The 15,072-nt window shown below is 33.7% G+C and overlaps 1 pseudogene across 1 annotated transcript; it reads right to left on the bottom strand.

The window, feature by feature from the left end:
- Positions 1–819: 819 nt before the first annotated feature.
- Positions 820–5,547, bottom strand: LOC147386817 (putative disease resistance protein At4g27220; annotated as a pseudogene). The gene is made up of 2 exons (XR_015172035.1): positions 5,440–5,547; positions 820–4,433 (listed from the first exon to the last, which is right to left on the bottom strand). The product of XR_015172035.1 is annotated as a putative disease resistance protein At4g27220 (transcript).
- Positions 5,548–15,072: the final 9,525 nt, after the last annotated feature.

The raw sequence follows: 15,072 nt of genomic DNA, 5'->3' as shown, positions 1-15,072 counted from the left end.
ACACCCCACAAATTAATAAATCCACACTATGGCTAAATTATTTTGTCTTATATGGGTTAAAAGTTTTGGAATAAGTTGATTTTTGATGAGGATGATCTCTACAATGAGGAAATCATCCTCACTAAAAATCAGTACATCCTGAAACTTCTAACCCTATCAAAACAAGTTCAAGAACCGTAAATCGTCTTTTTTTTTTTAAAACTATTTTTGACGAGTTAAAAGTTTCAAAATGGACTGATTTTTGGTGAGGATGATCTCTAGACCATCCTCACTAAAAATTTGCTCATTCCAAAAACTTTAACCCATATAAAACAAAAAAAAAATTGACTATGGTATGGGTTGCCCTTATTAATTCATAGGTGCTTTTATAATTACACATCCTTCATTTCCATCGAAAATTATTCATCCAAAATTAAGTTATTTTAATGGTGATTTCAAATTTTGGTAACTTGTATGACATTATTAATTTTAATTTGAAATTTGTGGGCTTTTATAAATAGAAATTATTGTTTATAAATTGAAGATTTTGGTATTATTTATTATTTAAAAATGAATTGTATTTTAATTTTATAAGAAATAATATATTTTATTGTGTTTGATAAGAAATAGGCATTTGAAACATGCAAACAATGTATAATATGATTGTAAGTGTAACAAAAACAATTTACCAGCTTCAGTAATGTGTAACAAATATGATTCAACATCTAAACAAACAACTTTTTCAGCACTTAAATTCAGCGCTTATAAGTTTCAGCACTTATTTTTTTCAGTTTAACAAACAGCAACTTAGTCTTCCACTCAATGGAAATAAAACAGATAGTTTCGTTTAGTCCTCAGTTTGATTATATTCTAAACATTTAATTTGATTTTGTTATCCAAAGAAAATACTTTAATCCAATAGGTAATAAAATAGTCGAGGGTTTAACAAAACATTTGAAAAAGGAGTCTTCTAGGGTGGGTTCAAAGCAAAAAAGATGGCATCTATTTGTTGGATACTATGTAACCAACGAGGTTGAACACAAAGAACTGAATACTTGTGTGGAAAGAGATCAAACAAAATAAACAATTTCGTTCTTCTTTGATTTTACCGAAAAAAGAACTCTTTTTCAATAAATAAATAAAAAGATTTTCCTGTAAGAAATAGTGGATGTATGCTAACAAAGTTGAAATTTTTTAAAGAAATTTACTCTTGAAATTCAAAACCTCAAGTTTCAAACACATTGTTTCATTCATACTTACTTGACTAGACCTTTATTATGATGATAAATGTGTGGTGTTACTGCATTTGAATTTCGACTTATGATGAAGAATAAATGAGTAGGGACTTACAAAGAGGGGTTGTAGACGCAACTTGACACTTTGGTCTTCCCATTCCAACCCTTCAAACCATTCAACATTATCTCCATAAAGCTTCCTCAGTTTAGTAGCGCTTTGCAGGCCCAAAGGACGCTTTTCCAAGTTAGGACAATCAAACACATATAGTAATTCCAAGGAAGGCCAAAGTATATTGGGTCGATAGAAACCCAAGAGTTTCGGTAATCTACTTAGCCATAGAGTCTTTAATCGAGGGAACTGAACCATCTCGTCCTGCTCTCTTTCTACCACTGATTCTTCTATGATTATTTCCTGATGATCCTCTTCTACCATTATTTCATCTTCCTCATCCTCCTCGTCCTCCTCTGATTTTATTATTTTCTTCATTTGGCTGCAGTTACTAATCTCAAGATTCTCTAATCTCTGAAGTCTTTGAACCATGGTTCGTGTAAAGAGATATCGTAATCTTCCACAACTACCAACTCTCAGGATATTTAACTCCTGGAAGCTTACAAGGGGAATCACTCCCTTCCATATTGTTGTCAGACTTGGTAATTCAATCAAATACATCTCTCTTAAACGAGGGATAGCAACATGCCCTTCCTCAATCCCTACTGTGTGAAATACTTCCTTCAACTTATCACATCCATCTAATTCCAACACTTCTAGATTTTGCAGCTTTAACAACAATTCACATGGAGAATCTTCCTCCACACACGTAAGATATTCTATTTCTTTGCAGCTTTTAATCATAAGAGCCTTCAGGTTGTAAAATCCTCCTTCACCAAGTTTTACAATACTCTTGAGGCTTTGGCAATCGTACAAATAAAGTAACTCTGTTTTTCTCAACAATACCTTCACCCAGTTCGCCAGTGGATCTGATATAGCATTAAGTTCCATACTCCTTTGGTAATCAAGACACTTAAGTTCCATACTGGTCTAGTAAAAAAGTTTACGAAACCTCTGGTAACCAAGTTGCCCAACTCTGGGACGTTCTACAGTTATAATAAATTTTTTCAAGTCTTCACCAAATATGGAGATCTCTTGGGACAAACATTTGACATTGCCTACTACATTCAAGTGTAGGGTAGTCAACAATTTCAAAGATCCCAACTCTGCTAATCTATCATTACTTTCATCTCCCATTTCCCTGTCCCCCCAAGAACCGTAAATCCCCATGTATAACTCTTCTAAGCAAGACAAGTTCGATAACACAGTTTTTGGAATAATTTTAAGACAGGGGATTTTTGAAAAGCTTAAAAACCTTAGATTGGTCAATCCCCCTATTCCTTCTGGCAAGCTATCTATCTTAGTTCCACTTAAATTAAGATATTCGAGTTTCTTCAATTCTCCAACTAGAGATACATCACTCAGTGGATTACCCTGTAGACAAAGTGTTCGAAGGTTCACAAGGCATGAGAGTGATGGTGGTAGAGATGAAAGTTTATTTTGACTGAGATCAAGGGCTACAAGGGATGTCATTCTTTCAAAAAACCAATCTGGGATTTTGGTAAAATAGAAATTCGATGATAATGATAAGGAAAAGAGTTGTGGACATTCTGGTTGATCTGGGAGCTCACTGACTTTATTACCTATTAGTGATAATCTTTTGCATGTTTTTAAATTTTCCTTATCAGTCCACTGTGTCAACCCCAAGCCTGCTTTTACAATAAAACTGTTACTTTCCTCATGTGCAATTGATATGGCTACATCACGAACAATGTCGTGCATCATTACACGTCCAACCCGCAGCCTATTATCACCTTTTAACAACAAACATGAAGCCATAAGTTTGTTGAATATTGTATGCAACCTTCTTCTGGTATCTTCTAAAGTGTAGACACTTGGAAGCAGTTCCTCTCCCAATACAAGCCATATGAAATCATCCACATTAAAATTTGTGTCTTCAGGGAAAAAACAACAAAATAAGAAGATATGTTTGATTTTTTCGCTTTCCAAGGAATCATAGCTCAACTTTATCGAGGAGTAGACAGGCGACTTACCTTGGAAGAAGATGGACTTTTCCAGTTGGTTAGCCGCGTCTTCCCACACAAGTTGGTCCTTGCCTCGTAATGCCCTTCCAAGTGTAACAATTGCTAACGGCAAACCTTCACATTTCTTAGCAACCTCCCTACCCAATTCTTCGTCCACAACAACATCACCCACATTCGAGCGAAACAGATCCCATGAATCTTGATTCGATAGCCCTTCAACTTTGATATTCTTTTGGGTATTCAAATCATTACAAATATCCTCGTTTCTGGATGTGAATACAACTTTGCAAGACTTTTGATCATCTCTGAAAGAGATTCCCAAGTTAGTCAAATCCAAACTATGCCATACATCATCCAAGATAACAAGGATTTTCTTTTCCTTCAACCTCACCCATAACTTTTCTGCTCTTGCAGAGATGTTGTCGGATGCAAAGTTTTCGATTCCCAATTTCTCTGCTAGTTCACCTTGAATTTTAATCAAATCTGGGTTTTGGGACACAGTTGTCATCACAACCTCGTCAAAGAGTTGTCGATCTCTCCTCACTTGTTCTCCTACTTCTTTGATCAAGGTGGTTTTACCCACTCCTCCCATCCCCCACACCCCGACTCTGTTGATCTTCTCATCCTTCAATGCTTCGATGATTTCATTCTTAGTAGATTCTCTGGATGGAAAAGCCTGAAAATCTACCGAGGGTAGCAAGCCAGGAAGAGGTGCGGGATCTGATACAGAACTGGCGCTACTGTAGTTTCTCCCTTCGTTTATGAGTTCATTCACGATGTCGATCTTCTCGTGTGCATCTTTGCCTAGATGATAACGATCCAAGCACCACCAGCCTTGGAACCACCTATTGATATCTTCGGATGCACGAATCAATTCTGTCGCCTCACCTTGAACAGTGATCACCTTCTCTTGCCACCTTTCAACAATTGATTTGATCGAATTCCCTTTCTCCTGAGCTATTTTGACATATCGTCCAATGTCATCTCTCATACTTCCCAAATCAGTCAATTTTCCTTCAAGGATTTGAACATTTGTCTTGCAGTTAAAAGGATAACCCAAGTGAGTCAGGATACAAGGAATTGAGCAACTAATAGCTTCTTTAGCAATCGATTCCATTACTGTACCTGTTGGACAACGAGTTGGTTAAAAACTAAATTGAGTTATGCGTCCATATATATTTAATATTTTCATGGAAAAAAACAAAGGACTAGAATTTTGAAAGAAAGTAACGAAATTGAAACAGAAGATATCTATATGGAAGTTTTGTTGAAGCAAAACAGGAAAAAAAAAATCAGCTTTTAATTCTTTGGCTTTCATAGATACTCATGAACACCGAGATAATTAGCAAAACGTCACCAACTAACATATCATATTAGGAAGTTCTGTTGAAGATAAAAATATATAAATAAATAAATAAAAGAAACACTTTACTTACTAACATAGTAAGATTTATTCCTTACTAAAGGTTGTTTGGAGAGAAGCAGAGTTTTGCCTCAACTTGGCCTGGGTAAATTTTTCAATCAATAAATTTTGCCAACAAAAAACCAAACGGGTTCGTTTTGTTCAAATGGATTATCGTATCAGCAATCGAAGGCCACAACCCTCTTAGATCTCATGAAAAAACTCAGATTCAAAAAAAAAAAAAAAAAAGAAATTGAAAAACAATTATTTTTCAAGGCTTGAGCCAAGGTGTTGAAAATGGAAGACTACAAAACTTCCACCAAACTCTAAAATTTAAAATTAAAATATAACTGTGAAAAAAAAAAACTTATTTTAGAAAAAAAAAGATTGGAAGTTCACAGAATTATATCCTCTACAACCCTTAAGCATCGGATCATGCTTTTGGATGCCACGAGGTTAGCCCAAAAGGATCCTTAGTAAGAGTGGAATCCTTACTAACTTAGTAAGGTTAGTCCAACCCAGTAGAAAAAGGGAGTACTATTTCAGCTTCTTTTTGAAGAATAACATGCAACTTTAATTGTTACTTCTTTGGCTGTCATAGATATTCAAGAATATACATATTTTTCTAAAAATGAAATGAAAAACCAGCGAAGAATAGTTTAGTTAGATATCCATTCCAAATTAAAACTAAAATAAAAAATGAAAAAGAAGAAGAAGAAAACAACTTACTGAGCACAAAGGATCACAGTGTTTCGTTCTTCAGCAATGGAGGGTAGAAGTTGAGAGAGAGAGAGAGAGCAAACCTTATAAAGGACTAGCTCTAGATCAAAAGTTGACAATTATACTCCAAAATAGAAAATATCAATTTTAGACCTTATTTTTAATTTCCTATCAGTTGCACTTATCTCGACTCTACTTAATGTTTTTGACAGTTGCACACCAAAGAAGAAAGAGTCATTCTAAATTGACTTTCCTTGGACACTTTCAACTATAAATTTATATCCTCAACTTACAAAGAAAAAAGAAGATTAATGTTGGAGTGACCTCAGTGGGGAACACATAGGAGGGGACATCTTAACGTGGTGGCGTGCGCATGCCCATAGATGTGTTTTCTCCAAGATATGGGTAAAACGCATATACGAACATGTGCGCACCGCAACAATAAGGTGTCCCCCATGTCCCCCACTGAAGTCACTCTAGCACGACTCAAAAGTTTTGGATTTTATTCAAACTTTATTTGTTCCAATTTTCAAAAGCAGGGAAATCTGCAATTTGGTCACTTTATGTATAAAACAGAAAATTCATTTATATATATATATGTCTGTGTGTGTGTATGTATATCAAGAAATATAGATTCAAAGACAGATCCTTCATAAATTTTACTCCATCCTTTGGGTAGAACTTTGCACTATTCTCTTCAACTTTAATAAATGATCAATTCAAAATGAACCAAACCGATATTTTTGAAAATGGAATGTGACTAACTGTTTTCTTGATTTTTTAAGTGATGGGAAGCAATCAGTCGAGATCTTTTACTTACAAAAAAATTTATATGGGATTTCATAGATTCTCAATTGACCAATCGTGTGAAGCCTAACGGGTAGTTTTGTATATTGAATATGCCCACAATACAAGTGGGTTCGTGTGATTGGTCAATCTGAAATTTTGTGAAATTCAAGATTGAATTTGCCGTTAGTAATTTTTTTTTTTTCTTTTTTTTAGCATCAGGTCATAAGTGGTGTGCAATTAGTCTATGGCTAATTTATCTAATGCCCCTGATGGTCATTTTTTTTTCCTTTAGTTAAATCATATTAAAAATGTAAATAAAAATTTAAAAATTGAATTTGACAACTTAAACAAATGCTGTTTAGTGCCCTTTCAGCTTTCCCATTAGAAAAAGTTGGCTATACTTGGGGAAAAAATGGCTTTACTTCCCACAAAAGCAAATAACTACTTAAACAAGTCTATGGTCGGTGATTCAGAGACCCCACACGACATTATTGTTACTCCCTTGAATTATTGAGGTACAAAAGTCTTTGTTAGGATGTGATCATGTACATCCGATCTATTCTAGTTCAAAATCATTGCGACATAAGCACCATACAACAATTTATATTTTCATTAATCTAACTGAGCCCAGTTTATAAAGGGATGGTAGATCATAAACCATCATGATTGAAAGATTAAATGAAAAAGGAAATTCTGATTTCGGTAATTGGATCCTACTTTTACTTATTACAACCCAATTGAAAAAGGAAAAAATATATATATTTTCCAGAACATGCTCAACTTATGACCAAATTCTGATTTCAGTACACTACTAATTTTAACTCCCAAAATATGTTTTCTAGTGAATTTATTACTTCTAAAATCAATGAATTTGGTGACAAATTACCTGAAAGATCATTGATATGTCAAAATCGTTGGTATTTTATTAGTAAATTCCTGGATTATAAAAGTGGCGAATTCCGTGGAAATACATGTTTGGGGATTCAAATAAACAGTTTACCAAAATTTCTTCATATTTAATGTTAAAATGGAGATTCGCCCCCCCAAAAAAAATAAGTGAATGGTTGAGAATAAGAAAAAAAATTTATGAGGTGCCAATAGAAATTCTCTCTTCTTCTTTTTTTTTTTTTTTCTAAATTTCTATTTTTTGGGTTTAGGTTTTTATATGAGCCTAATCATAATTACAAATAAGTGTTGAAATTGTTTGAACTAGTATTATAATATTTAATAATGTTGATATTATACTGTGAGCCAAACTTTTGCTACGTCTGAAGAGTTTGTTCTAATTTTTAATAGGAGTGTGAAAGTAATTAATTTAAGAATTGGGGTGTAATGAGTAAAAGTTAGGGTGCCAATAGTAGCTCTTAAAACAATATACTCATGAGTATTTGGACTAGAGCTTGGTGGACCTAAACTGCAAAAATTTGTCTAATTATTTATTGTTAGCCCTTGGATTCAAGTATTTTTCATAAAAAGTGATTTTTAGCCATAAATTTTTTTTCCCCAAGTATTTACATTACATGGTGAAGTTACCAATCAGGCTGATTCTTTTATCATAGGTTCAACAAGAGGGTTATACAAAATTCAAAGATCCCAAAACTATATCATAAGATGGCCTTTTATGGATGGATCTATCCACTTATAGGAGATCGTTGGGTTTGTAGATGGATAAAATAGTAATTACCTATAAAATTAAACGTATCAAAAGTGTGAATCTAAATGAAAATATGATTTAATATAAATATAAAAGAGCATGTTGATGTGTATCCCAATATATGCATTGGACCCATCTATTTTGCCACCTCTTATTTGATTTGGAAAAAGGTCTTATAGCGATGTGATTTTCAATTAATAAAATCCCCTTACCACTCATGTTTAGCGTCACCCCATTCCTTTTTGAAATAGATGTGAGTGAGCACCCAAAAATGATTTTGAAAATTCATTTTTTTAAGACATTAGTGTGACCTTTAATCTACTTAAACACTAAATAAGGAGGTTCGATTAGAAAATAGAAAAGATATTAGACACCTTATTCTATCAACCCTAAGTGATTATTTTGTTAAGTTGATCATTTTAAAAACAAATGAAAAGAGAACAAAAGGATGTACAATGAGATACATGTTGAATGTTAGTGTGTGTACATGAATGAGGTAATATACCCACTCTATGGAGGGATATTAATGTGGTGTGAGACATAGGAGAACATCCTATAAAGAAGTACATCCCTAGCATGTCTACATTATTGCTTGTATACATGATATTAATATGATGTTGGCCTAGGTTTTTAGGGACATTCCATTCATGGTACTCCTCTAGCGTCATGGCCTCAAGAATGCATGCATGGATATAACTAGAAACTTGGTGATTCACTACATGAAGGGGAGATACCTTTTATCCTTATTGCCATGCATGGTGTATGTGTATGTAAGAGATGTACATAATGATGAAGATGATACGATGTGATTTAAAAGGACTTCAACCTCCACCCGTTTGATCAAATCATCTTAAATAATTTCATTCACAAAGTTGAGGTCCAAGTTATTGGTAGTAGGAGTTGGTGTTCTAACTCATCTTAGGGTGTTCTAGAAAATAAAAGAAAAAAAGATTGAAGGAGGTAGAAAAGGGATGGGGGATGCAATAATTAAATAAAATTATCCTAACCCTACCTTGGAAGCTTGCATTCTTAGCTCATCTTATCTTGTCCAACAAATGTTATGGATTAAGAGATAAAGAATGATAGAGAGTTGGAGTGATGGGGAATTAATGTGAAATGAGATGGCTTGGGATAGATTTTGACATAGATTTGAAGTTAGAGAATAATGTGTATCTCAAGTACTTAAGAGAAAGCTCTCATTTTATAAAGTTTTGGGATACCATTATGGCAAAATTGTCAAACTATAGAGATATTGAAATTTGACATGAGATTTGTATGAAATATCTTTGGGTTTTCTAGCTTTTGAAGGGTAAAGAGGGAAATTTGGCATGAACCTCTAAGATTAAGCTATTTGATCAAGTACATGTGGAATGACCTTAGGGTATGTTTGATTGCACATGGAAAATAGGGTGGAAAATCAATTTCCATGGAAAATGACATTTTTCAAGTGTTTGATTGCACATGGAAATGGAAATTCATTTTCCACCCCATTCAAAAAGTCCACTAAATCATGGATTTCACTTTCCCACCCATATGGGTGGGAAAATGAAATCCACCCATATTTTCCATCCTCAATTCTTCCCTACCACCACTACTATCACCACCACCATTACATTTACCTCGCCGTCGTCGTCATCGCCGTCGTCACCATCGTCGTCGCCGTTGGCTCCCTCTCCGACCACCTTCTCTCTCTTTCTTCTTCTTTTTCTTCTTCTACATCCCTCACCTCATCCGCCACCACTACCACCACGTTCTCCCCCCATCTTCCTCACTTACCTTCGTCGTCACCATCGTCACCGCCGCCACCATTGCCATCGTCACCGCCGTCACCGTTGTCGTCGCCGTCGCCGCCACCGTTGCCATCGCCGCCGCCACCGTCACCACATCCTCCCCCCTCCCTCTTCCTCGTCATCTTCTTCTTCCTCTCCCCCTCCTCTCATCTTCTTCCTCCTTCTCTTCTTCTTCTTTTTTCTCATATTTTTCCATGATTTTATCCAAGTGAAATCAAACAATGGAATTTGATTTTCCAATCCTACCTATTTTCCACAACTAATTTTCCATGGATTTCAAATTCCATGGAAAGTGACTTTCCATGCAATCAAACATACCCTTAGTGATTTTTGAGTAGTAGGTGAAAAGAAGTTTGGGAGAACGAATGAAAGGATATCTTATAGAAAGGTAGTCTCTAATTTCTATGTAATTATTTCAAAAACATAGACAAAAGGATAAGGTGTTGTAATTAGTGAAAAGTGATTTTGAGATTACGAATGAAAAGATGTTATGTGTAAAGGTGGTGTAATTGGTGAAAAGTGGTTTTGAAAACATAAATAGGAATATGCTATGTGTTAAGTTGGACTTTGGTTCTTTTGTGAATATCTTAAAATGTATAGGTAAAAATTTATTTTAAAATAAATTTTATTAAAGAGCGATAAGTGGCAAATAAAATCAAGTATATGTACTTTAAAATAGGCTTTGACTATTATCCCACCAGTGAGGAGTTTTCTGGAAAGTGGGATTTACGGAGAGTGGTTAGGGCAACATAACTTTTGGGAGGGCTAATGGTTAATGACCCATGGGCCAAATTGATCAGTTTTGGATTTTTTAGGTTAGGTGGGCTAAAAGCCATCTTACTATTTATTTGGGTTTTTTATGGAGTTGTTGCATGTTTTAAGGGCCAAACTAATTTGCGGGCTTTCAGGCTTCAAGTTGAAATCTAAATGTAAATCTTAGCGGGGGTATATTTCTAACCCTTACACTTGCTTAGGCATTGGCCTTGGCCCATAACCAAATTCTCAAAACCTTCTTTTTTAGACTAGCTTACAAAGTTTGGGGTGTCTACAAGTCCTGAAATGGAAGAACTCTCAGTCATGGATTGATTATCTAATTTTGATTATGATTAGTGAGACAATTACAATTGGGATGTATTAGGATCTGTTGCCTTCCCTTTTTGGAGAGAGAATGAAAAAGAATTTCTTTTGAGGTTTAGTTTTTGTTTATTTCAAGGGGGTACTTTGTAATAGAAAATGGGAGATAAGGCATGAAACATAAGTTTCTTGAAAATGAGTAGATTGGCTCTTTAGAACCCAGTGACTAATCGTTGGATTCATAACGAATCCTCTGAAAAAATTTCGTGTGTTCTATATGTTTTAAAATTTCTCACTAAATGTATGGGATCGAGTCGAAAATCAATGATTATTGGAGGAATCCAAAAGATTGATGCCTCCCATTTTTTTCTCTAAAATTTTCAAATCTCTCCTTGAACTATTCATTCTATGAGCTCCATGTCTTCCTCTATTGTTTCCGCTTCTTGAACCCAACACTCATATGAATCATTTCGAAGATTGTTCAACTCCTAATATCGCGCCACACAGACCACATCAGTATCAATAATAATCTAAGACTTGGGCTTAGACCCATAGCTCAGTTGGTTTTACACATTGCAAAACAACTTTGAGGTCATGGTGATAAAATACTTATGAAAAAAATAAAAAATCTATGACCCATTTTTCACATCAGGTAATGAAATTATCATGAAGTATGCATATACAATTAAATGACTAAAATAACTAACGAGTGCTAAGCATAGTGTCCATAGCCTCCTTCGAAAAAGGTAAAGGTCTTAAATTCAAACCCCCTCGTTGGCCATCCACAGTCTTACTTGGTATGTATGGATTGTGAGGTATTCAATGTACTCGAGGTATTTGGTCGAGATATGATGCTCTAAAAGGCCAGTCACCTTGCCCTTGCTAGTGAGGCCTACGACTCTAGTCACCCTAGTCACCCGTCATGAAAAAAAGAGATTAAATATAAAAATATACATATTTATTACATCTTCAAATAATAATAGAAAAGAATTGTGCCTGTTTTTATCAATTTCTGAGACCACATATTACATGGCTCTAATTTGCAAATTAGCTGACTCTCAAATCTATTACATTGTGGTTACTAAAAAAATGTCTCATAATAACGATCATTTTAAAGGCAAATCCAAATCCAAACTTTGGATTTTGTAAGTGTTTGTGATTATCATTATTCTTGCAAATAATTAATACTAGTCATCAATATATGAGTACATATGTAAATAGTTTTTTATTATTATTATTTAAGTTTATTTTTCTATAATTTTGTCTTTTTTTTTTATTTTTGGCTAATCTTGAACCTAGGTCATGGGATCAACTCTCCTCAAACCTTTACCACTTAAACTAGTGGCACCTCAAAGAAATAAAATTATAATTTTTTCATGATATATAATGCATCTCATAACACTACTTTTGACTTGAAATTATTCTTCCAAAAATATATATCATATCAGTACTAGAGCCTTTAGGTAACAATTTTTGGTGTTGTAGATGACACATTAATTTCCAACTCTATTTAAAATCATTTCTGATTTTAGTGAAGATTTGAAATGTTTCTTTTTCGATATTTTCTCATCTAATCCTTCTTCTTAAATTTTATGACATCTTCTTCCTCCTTTTTTCTTCCCATCTCTAATATCATCAGCTACACGAATCCATCAAACATTGATGGTTCAGATCATATATCTTATGGAAGAGTAAGTTTGAGTTGATTTTAACATAAAAGTTTTAATTTTTAAAAAAAATTTAATAAATTTTCTTAACAATTTAAATTATGGTTCAAAACCCTGGGGGTTGCCTCAATGGCAATTTCAGACTGATAACCGGTTAATGCCTATAGGTCGTGAGTTTGATACCCGGTATGAACATTAATTCCTTAGGGGCAACCCACGAGGGTGCGCCCTCACTTACCTAGTCCGTGTGACGTGCAAGCATTACACATGCTCCGGGACTAGTCCTTGAATAAGACCATAGTCTATGAGTTGAACAAAGCCCAGATACGGGTCAAGTTCTCTATCTAATACCCGATTATTATAAAAAAATAAAAAATTTATGGTCCATAGTTTTATTCCGTTTCAGAATATTTCAACAAACATTGCAATTTTGACTTAATATTGATTATTATTTATTTATTTATTTATTTTTGGAATGACTCAAAATATTTCATTTGAGATCGCCTTGATTTTTTTACTAGCTGAAAGATTTCCTTAAAACAAAAATTTTAGACTTTGACCAAAATAAGCATGTAAAATAGGTCCAGCCAAAAGAGATTCTCTCACAAACAAGCGAGGTAAAATGTGAGCCATGTAGAGTGAAGTATCTGGTACTATGGACACACTTTAAGCAAGTGGCATCTTAGCTATTATTGCTGTTCATGGCTTAGTCCAAACTGTTGGAGCAAAAGCAACCATAGGATGCTTACATCAGGGATTGCATGATCGGTGACATCAAGGGAGATTAGATAGAATAGGTACGTTTCTCATTCAGGTTTTCAATCATGATTGGTGTGGGTCCGTGGTGTCAAATATCTTAGGGAACCAACCTAGATATTTTGAAAGAAATTTCAAACCCTTAATAATTTCAAAGATTAGTTTCTTAACTATTATAAAACTGTACAATAGCGTATAACACACGATCACTCTCAAACATTTGTTTATTTAAATTCCCACCACATCACAGGTAACTCGTGATCTCACATTTAGGCACGAGATCCGTGGTCCTTTAACCATATAAAGTTGCGTTGAAAGTGCATCCTTAATTTAAAAAATATATATTTCTATGATGTCTTTAATGCTTAAAAGAGGTTGGATTTTATCGAAATATGAGTAATTTGACTCCAAATTTGGCAGGTTTGATTCCATCAAGTATATTCAAACTAAAACATTGGTCGGATATAGGTAGATGTCCCTTAACCTGAATCAAATGCGGATCTATCTCTATATCCACCAAAATCTAAATGATATTGTAGACACCTCAATTTGAACGAACCCACTAGAAAAATCATAATTTTTTTAAATTGATTTCAATTAAGAGCTTAAAACATTTTAACGTGCCCACATTGCATAAAAATTGTCATTTGACACATTTTTTCATGCATACATACCCTTATGCATCATTTTATATCATTTTACATACTCAAGCATTATCCTTAGCCCATCCAATTATATACCCACTCCCCTAACCCATGAACCAATTCATTATCTATCTTCTAACCAATATCAATCCTATTTTCAAACCTAGCCCAAATATTAAAGTCCAAGTTCATGTCAAATCCATTCTCGTAAAGATAATACATGTGAGTATCTGATTAGTCCCAAATACATAATGCTCTAATCTAATTTGAGAGTCAACTTTCTTGTAAAAATCTAAGAATATCCTTCTTAAAAAGTATGGTCAAACCAAAAAAAAATTTTGATTTTTAGTTGTAGACACCCCATTTTTGCACTCGCCTGATTAATCAACTCGTCAACCCGATTGCAACAGTTCCCAATGATGGATGATTATTCCAATGCTTTATTTATTACCAGATATGTTTCAGAAATCCGGATGAGGTATCTTAAACTGACAAAACTGTAGAAATCACGCTACGCTAGGAAAATATGACCCCAGAAACATAGAAATCATCATCTTACAGATAAAAAGAAGCTTTACGATAAAAATCACTAAAAAATGATCAAAATACCCCTAATATCAAAACATCCTTAGAGCTTACTTTACACTTAGGAAAACACATTCAAACACATAAAATAACAAATCGAAATCAAATAAATCATTTAGTCAATTTTCATAGAATTTGACAAAATTACGAAAATACCCCTCATAAAGTTCACGACCATTCCACACAAAAAATTTCATAAATGACACAAACTAATATTTTCATTGAATTCCTTACAAAAAATTGATTCTAAAACATCCCAGAACATCAAAAACTGACTTGAAACACAAAAAGTCCTCTCCGAGGGCAAAACGGTAATTTTATAATTTTATAATTTTATAATTAAAAATTTAGAAATGAATAAATAAATATTAAATAATTAAATTGAAATATTAATAAAATTAATTTAAAATTTTGACCCAAAAAAATTGATCAATCAGGCTCTTAGGCAAAATTGTTGATGGTTGCCAAAATATTTATTCAAGGACCCCTCCATTTGGGATTCCAAATAATTAAAGATATAATAGAGGGGGGTTCTTCAAAAAATTAAAGTCAATCAAGTAAGACTAAAGTCAAAATTAAAGTCAATCAAGTAAAACTAAAGTCAAGATATTTAAGTCAATCAAATAATACTAAAGTCAAAATCTTAAAGTCAATCAAATAAGACCAAAAGTCAAAACCTTAAT

The sequence above is a fragment of the Akebia trifoliata genome, chromosome 14 (assembly GCF_017979445.1).
Source record: "Akebia trifoliata isolate Shusen 1 chromosome 14, ASM1797944v1, whole genome shotgun sequence".
NCBI lineage: Eukaryota > Viridiplantae > Streptophyta > Magnoliopsida > Ranunculales > Lardizabalaceae > Akebia > Akebia trifoliata.
The sequence above is the reverse complement of the archived record's forward strand: the minus strand, read 5'-3'. Positions and strand labels throughout refer to the sequence as shown.